Here is a 12,184-nt window from a genome sequence, read left to right on the forward strand (position 1 = left end):
TACATCTTCAATCCTCGGAGAAGGTAACTTTGGTATTGTTCTCTCACTTTCCTACTCACCCCACTTGGTTATGATGGATAGGCCAAGCGCGTCGTCGAACCCACTTTTCGAGGAGCAAGGTGATGATTCCGAATATGTCTCCAAGAACCACTTCTTCATCGCGCAACGAGCGCTTCATCAAGAAAACGTCGCTTTGGGTGAACGCTTCGAACAACTCGCCTCCGACCTTCGTCAAAACATCAACGACAAATTCAACACACAAATGGAAGAGCTCCGCAACATGATCGTTCGACGCCCGTCTTCCTCATCGGCTTCTTCAAGACGACGCCACTCAAGTCACCGTACAAGTCGACACTCTTCGGACTAATCTTCTTATGATGCAAGTCCACCACGAGCTTGCCCTCCTCGACGTGATCATCATCAAGCTCACCAAGCTCAAGAAAATCCATTCCATGGCAATGGATTACAAGACCGAGTTCGAGCACGTGGATGCGACACCAAGTCCCTCATGGAGCAATGGAGCAAGAGCAAATACCTCCACAAGTACCACCTCAAGCCCCTCAAGACGGTGATGCACTTCGACAAGCACAAGAGCAACGTGAAGCACAAGCCCTCGACCGTGAAGCTCAAGCACTTGAATCACAACAAGCTCTACGCGAGGCCACTAGAGCCGTTGAAGTCCGCAACCGCCAAGTGCGAGAACAAGAGGAAGCTCTTCGACGCGAGATACAAGAAGAAGCCGCCCGACGCGAAGAACAACAAGAAAGGCGCAACCAAGCGCACATTCCTCGCCCTCCTCCAAGACAAGAGTGACACCAAGTGGAACAAGTGCTTCAAGACCCTCCTCCATGCCAAGAGCGACATCATGAGGAACGAGCATTTGAGGACTTTCCGAGACAAGAGCGATATCACAACCGCTATCAAGATGAAGAACTCCGCTACGGCAAGCTCAAGTTCACCATGCGAAAGTTCTCCGGAAGCAATGATCCCGAAGAATATCTCTCTTGGGCATTGAAGGTGGACAAGATTTTTCGCCTCCACAACTACGATGAAGAAAAGAAGATAGCAATGGCCTCCCTCGAATTCCAAGACTACGTCCTCATTTGGTGGGAACAAGTGATCGAGCGACGACATACAAGAGGCGAACCACCAATCACAACTTGGGAAGCCATGAAGGAAGTCATGAGAGCCCGCTTTGTGCCTACTCACTACACTCGAGATCTTTTCAAGAAGTTGCAACTCCTCAAGCAAGGCACCAAGACGGTGGAAGAATACTACCGAGAAATGGAGATTGCCATGATACGAGCCAATGTCAAGGAAGATGACGAGCAAACAATGGCACGTTTCTTGAACGGCCTCAACCACCCAATCAAGCGGATCGCCGACTTCCAACCATACTCCAACCTTCTTGAGCTAGTTCATCAAGCGACCAAGGCCGAGCGACAAGTACAAGATGACTTCAAATACGCCAAGTACTCGTCCAAGACCTACAGCTCCTACTCTCAAGCTCCCGCGACTTCGGCACCTCCTACATCAACTCGAGCATCACCAAGTACCGGCGACAAGTCAAGTTCCAAGCAAGTGGCACCTTCCTCGACTCGTCCTCCGGCAAGCACCTACAAATCCAAGACTCCTTCATCTTCGGCGCCTCCCGATGATCCCGTCAAGACAAGTTCAATCAAGTGCTTCACATGTGGCGGCCGAGGCCACAAGTCCTTCCAATGCACCAATAAGCGAACGATGATCTTCAACGATGACGGCACATATGACTCAATGAGTGAAGAAGAAATGGAAGCCATTGAGCACGTGGCCATGCACCGGCGCGTGAATGAAGATGAAGATGACCAAGTCTTTTGTGACAATGATTCAAGTCCCTCTCTCATGGTGTCCGAGGTCTTGACGCTCCAGCACCACCAAGAAGAAGACCAACGGTGCCACATCTTCCACACCAAGGCCGACATCAATGGAAGGTCCATCAAGGTCATCATCGATGGAGGTAGTTGCCACAAATTGGCAAGTGAGGAACTATGCTCCAAGCTTCAATTGGTGAAGAGGAAGCATCTGCACCCTTACAGGGTTCAATGGCTAAGTGACTCCATCACTATCCGAGTTGTGCATACGGTACAAGTCTCCTTCAAAATTGGTGCATATGAGGACACTTTGGAGTGTGATGTGGTCCCAATGACCGTTTGCCACCTCCTTCTTGGTCGACCATGGCAATTCGACCGTGGTGTTATCCACAATGGGCGTACCAATCACTATAGCTTCAAGATGAAAGGGAAGGAATATGTGCTACGACCTATGTCTCCTAGTCAAGTGATAGCCGACAAGCAAGCCACCCACCATGGAGAGAAGAGTGAGAAAGTGAGCCACCCAAATGTGAGTGAGAGCCACAAGCCAAACTTGAGCGCCTCTTCGCCTAGAGAGAAAAACCTCATACTATTTGCCACAAAAAGTGAGATGAGAGAAGTGTGTGAGAACCCATTGAGTGTGATGCACTTTGTCCTTGTGTGCAAGGATGGAGAACCAAAAACTAACACCGTTCATGAGCTACCTTTGGTGTTTCAATCTCTTTTGCAGGAATTTCAAGATGTTTTCCCCGATGAGCTACCTCCGGGTCTCCCTCCTCTTCGAGGCATTGAGCATCGAATCGACCTCATCCCCGGTGCTCCTCTTCCAAACAAGGCTCCCTACCGCGTCAACCCCGACGAGACAAAGGAGATTCAACGGCAAGTACAACAACTCATCGACAACGGTCATGTACGTGAAAGCTTAATCCCTTGTGCCGTTCCCATTATACTTGTGCCCAAGCAAGATGGTAGCTTTCGCTTGTGTTCCGATTGTAGACCCATAAATGCTATTACCGTTTGCTATAGGCATCCCATTCCTCGCTTAGATGATATGCTTGATGAACTTAGTGGAGCCAACTTTTTCTCAAAAATTGATCTTAAAAGTGGCTATTATCAAATCCGCATACCAGTTGGTGATGAATGGAAAACTGCTTTCAAAACCAAATTTGGCTTATATGAATGGTTAGTCATGCCTATGGGTTTATCGGAGGCTCCTGGTACTTTCGTGCGTCTCATGCATCACGTACTTCGCCCTTATATTGGAGTTTTTGTTGTGGTTTACTTTGATGATATTCTTGTGTTTAGCAAAACCATGAAAGAGCATATTAATCATGTTAGGGCTGTTTTGCAAACCCTTCGCCAGGAAAGTCTTTATGCCAACATGAAAAAGTGCACATTTGGTGTTGACAAAGTGGTTTTCTTGTGTTTCGTTGTATCTTCCAAGGGTGTCCATGTTGATGAATCTAAAATTGAAGCAATTAAAAATTGGCCCCAACCCACCAATTTGCAACAAGTGCGAAGTTTTCTTGGTCTTGCGGGTTTTTATCGTCGCTTTGTGAAAGATTTTAGCACTATTGCCGCTCCTTTGCATGCTTTGAGCAAGAAGAATGCTCCTTTTGTTTGGGGACCTTTGCAATCAACCGCTTTTGATGAGCTCAAATCTTTGCTTACACATGCTCCGACTCTTGCTTTACCCAACTTTGAAAAACTTTTGAGGTTCATTGCGATGCAAGTGGTACCGGAATTGGTGGAGTTTTGATGCAAGAAAAACGAGCTATTGCTTATTTTAGTGAAAAACTTTCCGGTGCTCAACTTAACTATCCCATCTATGACAAAGAATTGTTTGCTTTAGTGCGTGTGTTACATGTGTGGGAGCATTACCTTAGACCGCATGAGTTTGTCATACATACCGATCATGAAACACTTAAATACCTCAAAGGTCAAACCAAGTTGAACAAAAGGCATGCTAAATGGAGTGAATTCATTGATTCTTTTCCCTATGTGATAAAGTACATTAAGGGCAAAGAAAACGTGGTGGCGGATGCCCTTTCCCGCAAATGCATGTTACTTACTCAACTTGAATTGAATATCACAGGATTTGATCATATCAAAGATTTGTATGAGAGTGATGTGACTTTTGCTACTCCTTACGCTAAGTGTGTGACGCATACTTCTTGGGAACAATATTATATCAAAGATGGTTACCTTATGAGATCTAACAAACTATGCATTCCCAAGTTCTCTCTTCGTTTGCTCCTTTTGCAAGAGGCTCATGGAGGTGGACTCATGGGACACTTTGGACGCGACAAGAATTTCACCACGCTCTCCAAGAACTATTATTGGCCCAAGATGTTTCGCGATGTTGCCCGCTTCACCAACCGGTGCTCTACATGTTGCAAAGCTAAGTCACACTCTCAATCCCATGGTTTACATATGCCTTTACCTATCCCACATCAACCTTGGGAAGACATTAGCATGGATTTTGTGCTTGGATTACCTAGAACTCAAATGGCAAGGATTCGGTTTTTATTGTTGTGGACCGTTTCTCTAAAATGGCTCATTTTATCTCATGCAATAAGATAGACGATGCTTCACATGTTGCCAATCTTTTTTGTAGGGAAATCTTGAGGTTGCACAGCGTGCCAAAGACAATTGTGTCGGATCGAGACGTCAAGTTCTTAAGCTACTTTTGGAAGACACTATGCGCCAAGGTCGGGATCAAGCTACTATTCTCCACGGCATATCATCCTCAAACCGATGGACAAACGGAAGTCACCAACCGGACGCTTGTGACTCTCCTACGTGTGTTGATCAAGAAGAACATCAAGGAGTGGGAGGAGTGCCTACCCATCGCCGAGTACGCCTACAATCATGCAAGACACTCTACAACCGGCAAGTCCCCCTTCGAGGTCGTCTACGGTTTCAACCCTTTGTCGCCATTGAATATCCTTCCTCTACCGCTTCAAGAACGAGCAAACATGGACGCAAGTGCAAGAGCCGCCTATCTCAAGAAGATGCATGAAGAAACACGTTCCACGATCGAGCGCCAAGTGCAACGCCTCTCCGCCAAGCTCAACATCAACAAGTCTCCGATGGTGTTCCAACCGGGTGATCAAGTATGGATACATCTCCGCAAAGACCGCTTCCCCAAGGAACACAAGTCCAAGCTACTACCATGAGCCGACGGACCATTCAAGGTGATCGCACGCTACAACGATAACGCCTACAAGGTCGACATCCCACGCGACAAGTACAACGTTAGCGACATCTTCAACGTCAAAGACTTGGCCAAGTAACATGGTGATGAAGAGCACGATCCATGGACGGATCTCTCCCGAGGAGGGGAAGATGATGCGGAGCATCCCTCGACTACTCGCACTGACACTCCATCACCACCGCAAGCTGCAAGTGGTCCAATGACACGAGCACGTGCACGCGCCATCGAGAACGAGGTTGATTCTCTCCTCTTCGAGTCTTGTTCGAATTCACATGTGTGACGCCCGGATAATTAAACTACAGTAACCCTTTGTTAGTGATGCCTCGTCACCTCGATTACTGTTGTTAATATCACGTTAGTTCAAAAACCGGTTCGGAATTCAACTTCAAAATAAAGTCAAACGTTGAAGTTTTCAAATATTAAAACTAAATTGTTCGAATTGTGTCGAATAAATCAAAAGTAATATTGGTGAAGGAACCACACTTCCATAATGTGTTTAGTTGCACAATAACAAATAAAACAGCAGCAAAACTATTATTTAAACGCTCTTAGAATAATAAACAAATACATACTAGTTTATTTAATGTGCCAAAATATTTGTGGCAGTGGCATAATTGGTGACATCAATTTAGGTGCCACTTTGATGTTTTGTTAAGACTAAAATAAAAGGAAACTAAAAGAAAAGCAGAAAAGAATAAAATATGTAGAAAGAAAATAAACAAAAGGGAAACATTAAAAAAAGAAGAAGACAAAGATAAAAGAATTCCCTCAGCCCAACTGTTCAACCGACCAGCCTCCCCTGTTCAACCGACCCGCCTTCCCCCTCGTTCGTCCCCGCTGGACCTCATCGTCGGCGTCGCCACCGAGAGGATAAGGCCACCTCCCCTGACCCCTCGGTCCCCTCGCCTCCTCCTGCTCCACTCTCGCTCCCCCTCAGATCCACCTCACCCGCAGCCAAACCACGTCGCCATGGCCGGCCTCATCCTCGTGGCCATTGCCCTCCCCGCCGCCTGAGACTGCGTCGGGAGCACCGCCTCCATCGTCTTTGTCGACTACGTGGACGCATTCGAGCTCGGGACCCCTGCCTCGCGTGGATCGAGCCATTCCCTTCGCTGCAACGCGGTCGCCCTCGCCTCCACCCACGGCCGCCGCGGCCATCACCGTCGATCTCCACCACCGGCGCCTCCCGGCCACGCCGTAGCTCGTCCACGGCCTCCTCGGGGTGATCCTCCGCCCGTCCCCCTTTCTTCCCCTCTCTCCGACATCGTTTGCTGCCGCCCAAGCTCCAGCCGTTGGCCGTGATGCGTGCCCGCGTCTTCGCGCTCGCGACCCCCTGACCGCGCCCAGCCCCGCGTCCGCCGTGTCGCAGCCCTGTCCCGGCGCGCCTGCACCTTGCTGGCCCGTTTGCTGGCTCGCCCCGCCTCCGCCCGCCGTTGCCGCGTCCTGCCGCTGGTTGTCCCAGCCGCCCTGTGCGCCACCCCGCGCACCGCGTCCCTGGCCTCGCCCAGTCCCGTGTCCGCTGCGTCCCGGCGCGCAGGCTCGTCCGCCGGCTCGCCCGGCCGCGCGCCCCGCGACGCAGCCGCCCGTGGCTCTGCCACTGTTCTGCTGGTCCCTGTACTGCTGTTGCTTTTGCGTGTTGTCGTCGCCTCGCGTCCGCTCGCTGCTGCTCTATTTCTGCTGCGCGCAACTGCTCCTGATGTGTGCCGCTGAACTGCTACTACTCGTGGTGCTTGCTGCTGCTCTTATCCTGCTAACTGCCGCTGCTAGCGTTGCCTTGCTGCTGCTACTCCCGCTTGCAATTGCCGGCTGCTACTGGTGGTGGCTATGGCCGTGTGTGCGTAGGTGTTCTGTATGGCCGGCTTAATTAGTTTAGGCTAATTTAGATACTTAGGTAATCTTTGTTAGGTTAGTTGCTAGCCTATGGCAGGTGGAGCCCACTTTTTAGTTAAGTTAGAATTTATTTATTTTGTTTAGGTATAGTCTATGCCATGTGGGCCCTGCCTTCCCTTTTGACCAGTCAAATTGACTTGGTCAATTCGGATTAAATAAATGCAGATACAAAATATTGATTAAAACTTTGATAAATAACATAAAATAAACCGTTTATCAGATGAAAATGTTTTGTACATGAAAGTTGCTCAGAACGACGAGACGAATCCGGATACGCAGCCCGTTCGTCCGCCACACACCTCTAGCATGCCGAACACGCAACTTTCCCCCTCCGGTACCTTTGCCCGAGAACGCGGAACCCCGGGGATACTTTCCCGGATGTTTCCCCCATTCACCGGTATCACCTATTACCGCGTTAGGGCACACCGAACACCGCGTATTGTCTTGTTACGCTTTGTGATGCTTTGATTGCTCTGTTATTTATTGTGTTCCCTCTCCGTTACTTCTTTCTGATAGACCCCGAGACTGCCGGCAACCCCCAGTTCGACTACAGTGTTGGTGACTCGTCCTTCTTGCCAGAGCAACCAGGCAAGCCCCCCCCCCCTTGATCACCAGATATCGCCTATTCTCCTCTATACTGCTTGCATTAGAGTAGTGTAGCATGTTACTGCTTTTCGTTAATCCTATTCTGATGCATAGCCTGACATTGTTGCTACATCTGTTGATACCTTACCTGCAATCCTAAATACTTAGTATAGGATGCTAGTTTTGTTGGGGAACATAGTAATTTTAAAAATTTCCTACGTACACGCAAGATCATGGTGATGGCATAGCAACGAGAGGGGAGAGTGTTGTCCACGTACCCTCGTAGACCGTAAGCAGAAGCGTTATGACAATGCGGTTGATGTAGTCGTACGTCTTCACGATCCGACCGATCCAAGTACCGAACGTACGGCACCTCCGAGTTCAGCACACGTTCAGCTCGATGACGATCCCCGGGCTCTGATCCAGCAAAGCTTCGGGGATGAGTTCCGTCAGCACGACGGCGTGGTGACGATGATGATGTTCTAACGGCGCAGGGCTTCGCCTAAACTCCGCGACGATATGACCGAGGTGGAATATGGTGGAGGGGGGCACCGCACACGGCTAAGGAACGATCTGTAGATCAATTTGTGTTGTTGTGCCTAGAGGTGCCCCCCTGCCCCCGTATATAAAGGAGCCAGGGGGAGGGGGTCGGCCGGCCAAGAGGGGCGCGCCAGGAGGAGTCCTCCTCCCACCGGGAGTAGGACTCCCCCCCTTCCTTGTTGGAGTAGGAGAGAAGGAAAGAGGGGGAGAGGGGAAAGGAAAAGGGGGCTGCACCCCTTGTCCAATTCGGACCAGAAGGGGGCTGCGCACCTCCTTCCTTTCAGCCTCTCTCCTCTATTCCCGTATGGCCCAATAAGGCTCATATACTCCCCGGCGAATTCCCGTAACTCTCCGGTACTCCGAAAAATACCCGAATCACTCGGAACCTTTCCGAACTCCGAATATAGTCGTCCAATATATCGATCTTTACGTCTCGACCATTTCGAGACTCCTCGTCATGTCCCCGATCTCATCCGGGACTCCGAACTTCTTCGGTACATCAAAACTCATAAACTCACAATATAACCGTCATCGAAACCTTAAGCGTGCGGACCCTACGGGTTCGAGAATTATGTAGACATGACCTAGAACTATTCTTGCTCAATAACCAATAGCGGAACCTGGATGCCCATATTGGCTCCTACATATTCTACGAAGATCTTTATCGGTCAAACCGCATAACAACATACTTTGTTCCCTTTGTCATCGGTATGTTACTTGCCCGAGATTCGATCGTCGGTATCTAATACCTAGTTCAATCTCGTTACCGGCAAGTCTCTTTACTCGTTACGTAATGCATCATCCCACAACTAACTCATTAGTTGCAATGCTTGCAAGGCTTAAGCGATGTGTATTACCGAGAGGGCCCAGAGATACCTCTCAGACAATCGGAGTGACAAAACCTAATCTTGAAATACGCCAACCCAACATGTACCTTCGGAGACACCTGTAGAGCACCTTTATAATCACCCAGTTACGTTGTGACGTTTGGTAGCACACAAAGTGTTCCTCAGGTAAACGGGAGTTGCATAATCTCATAGTTGTAGGAACTTTGTATAAGTCATGAAGAAAGCAATAGCAACATACTAAACGATCAAGTGTTAGGCTAACGGAATGGGTCAAGTCAATCACATCATTCTCCTAATGATGTGATCCCGTTAATCAAATGACAACCCATGTCTATGGTTAGGAAACATAACCATCTTTGATTAATGAGCTAGTCAAGTAGAGGCATACTAGTGACATTATGTTTGTCTATGTATTCACACATGTATCATGTTTCCGGTTAATACAATTCTAGCATGAATAATAAACATTTATCATGATATAAGGAAATAAATAATAACTTTATTATTGCCTCTAGGGCATATTTTCTTCAGTCTCCCACTTGCACTGGAGTCAATAATCTAGTTCACATCGCCATGTGATTTAACACCAATAATTCACATCACCATGTGATTAGCACCCATAGTTCACATCGTCATGTGACCAACACCCAAAGGGTTTACTAGAGTCAATAATCTAGTTCACGTTGCTATGTGATTAACACCCAAAGAGTACTAAGGTATGATCATGTTTTATTGTGAGAGAACTTTAGTCAACGGATCTGTCACATTCAGAGCCGTATGTATTTTGCAAATATTCTATGTCTACAATGCTATGCACGGAGCTACTCTAGCTAATTGCTCCCACTTTCAATATGTATCCAGATTGAGACTTAGAGTCATCTGGATCAGTGTAAAAGTTTGCACCGATGTAACTTTTACAGCGAACTCTTTTATCACCTCCATAATCGAGAAACATCTCCTTAGTCCTCACTAAGGATATTCTTGACCGCTGTCTAGTGATCTACTCTTAGATCAAAATTGTATTCCTTTGCCAAACAGAGCAAGGTATACAATAGGTCTAGTACACAACATAGCATACTTTATAGAACCTATGACTGAGGCATAGGGAATGACTGTTCATTCTTTTCTATTTTCTACCATGGTCGGGTTTTGAGTCTTACTCAACTTCACACCTTGCAACACAGGCAAGAACTCTTTCTTTGACCGTTCCATTTTGAACTACTTCAAAATCTTGTCAAGGTATGTACTCATTGAAAAATCTTATCAAGCGTCTTGATCTATTTCTATAGATCTTGATGATCAATGTGTAAGCAGCTTCACCAAGGTCTTTCTTTGAAAAACTCTTTTCAAACACTCCTTTATGCTTTGCAGAATAATTATACATTATTTCCGATCAACAATATGTCATTCACATATACTTATCAGAAATGCTGTAGTGCTTCCACTCACTTTATTGTAAATACAGGCTTCTTCAAAAGTCTATATAAAATCATATGCTTTGATCAACTCATCAAAGCGTATATTCCAACTCCGAGATGCTTGCACCAGTCCATTGATGGATCGCTGGAGCTTGCACACTTTGTTAGCATCTTTAGGATTGACAAAAACTTTTTGGTTGCATCATATACAACTCTTCTTTAATAAATCCATTAAGGAATGCAGTTTTGACATCCATTTGCCAGATTTCATAAAATGTGGCAATTGCTAACATGATTCAGACAGACTTAAGCTTCGATACGAGTGAGAAAATCTCATTGTATTCAACACCTTGAACTTGTTGAAAACCTTTCGCAACAAGTCGAGCTTAGTAGATAGTAACACTACTATCAGTGTCCATCTTCCTCTTGAAGATCCATTTATTTAACATGGCTTGTTGATCATCGAGCAAGTCAATCAAAGTCCATACTTTGTTCTCATACATGGATCATATCTCAGATTTTATGGCCTCAAGCCATTTCGTGGAATCTGGGCTCATCATCGCTTCCTCATAGTTCGTAGGTTCATCATGGTCTAGTAACATGACTTCCAGAACAGGATTACCGTACCACTCTGGTGCGGATCTTACTCTGGAAGACCTACGAGGTTCTGTAGTAACTTAATCTGAAGTTTCATGATCATCATCATTAACTTCCTCACTAATTGGTGTAGTAGTCACTGGAACAAATTTCTGTGATGAACTACTTTCAAATAAGGGAGCAGGTACAGTTACCTCATCAAGTTCTACTTTCCTCCCACTCACTTCTTTCGAGAGAAACTCCTTCTCTAGAAATGATCCATTCTTAGCAACGAATGTTTTGCCTTCGGATTTGTGATAGAAGGAGTACCCAACAGTTTCCTTTGGGTATTCTATGAAGACGCACTTCTCCGATTTGGGTTCGAGCTTATCAGGTTGAAACTTTTTCATATAAGCATCGCAACTCCAAACTTTAAGAAACGACAACTTTGGTTTCTTGCCAAACCACAGTTCATAAGGCGTCGTCTCAACGGATTTTGATGGTGCCCAATTTAAAGTGAATGCAGCTGTCTCTAATGCATAACCCCAAAACGATAGCGGTAAATCAGTAAGAGACATCATAGATCGCACCATATCCAATAAAGTGCGGTTTCGACGTTCGGACACACCATAACGTTGTGGCGTTCCTGGTGGCGTGAGCTGTGAAACTATTCCACATTGTTTTAATTGAAGACCAAACTCGTAACTCAAATATTTGTCTCCGCGATCAGATCGCAGAAACTTTATTTTCTTGTTACGATGATTTTTCCACTTCACTCTGAAATTCTTTGAACCTTTCAACTATTTCAGACTTATGTTTCATCAAGTAGATATACCCATATCTGCTTAAATCATCTGTGAAGGTCAGAAAATAACGATACTCACCACGAGCCTTAATACTCATTGGTCTGCATACATCAGTATGTATTATTTCCAACAAGTTTGTTGCTCGTTCCATTGTTCCGAAGAACGGAGTTTTAGTCATCTTGCCCAAAAGGCACGGTTCGCAAGCATCAAATGATTCATAACCAAGTGATTCCAAAAATCCATCTTTATGGAGTTTCTTCATGCGCTTTACACCGATATGACCCAAACGGCAGTGCCACAAATAAGTTGCACTATCATTATTAACTTTGCATCTTTTTGCATCAATATTATGAATATGTGTATCACTACGATCGAGATCCAATAAACTATTTTCATTGGGTGTATGACCATTGAAGGTTTTATTCATGTAAACAGAACAACAATTATTCTCTGA

This window comes from Triticum dicoccoides, chromosome 6B (assembly GCF_002162155.2).
Source record: "Triticum dicoccoides isolate Atlit2015 ecotype Zavitan chromosome 6B, WEW_v2.0, whole genome shotgun sequence".
Lineage (NCBI taxonomy): Eukaryota > Viridiplantae > Streptophyta > Magnoliopsida > Poales > Poaceae > Triticum > Triticum dicoccoides.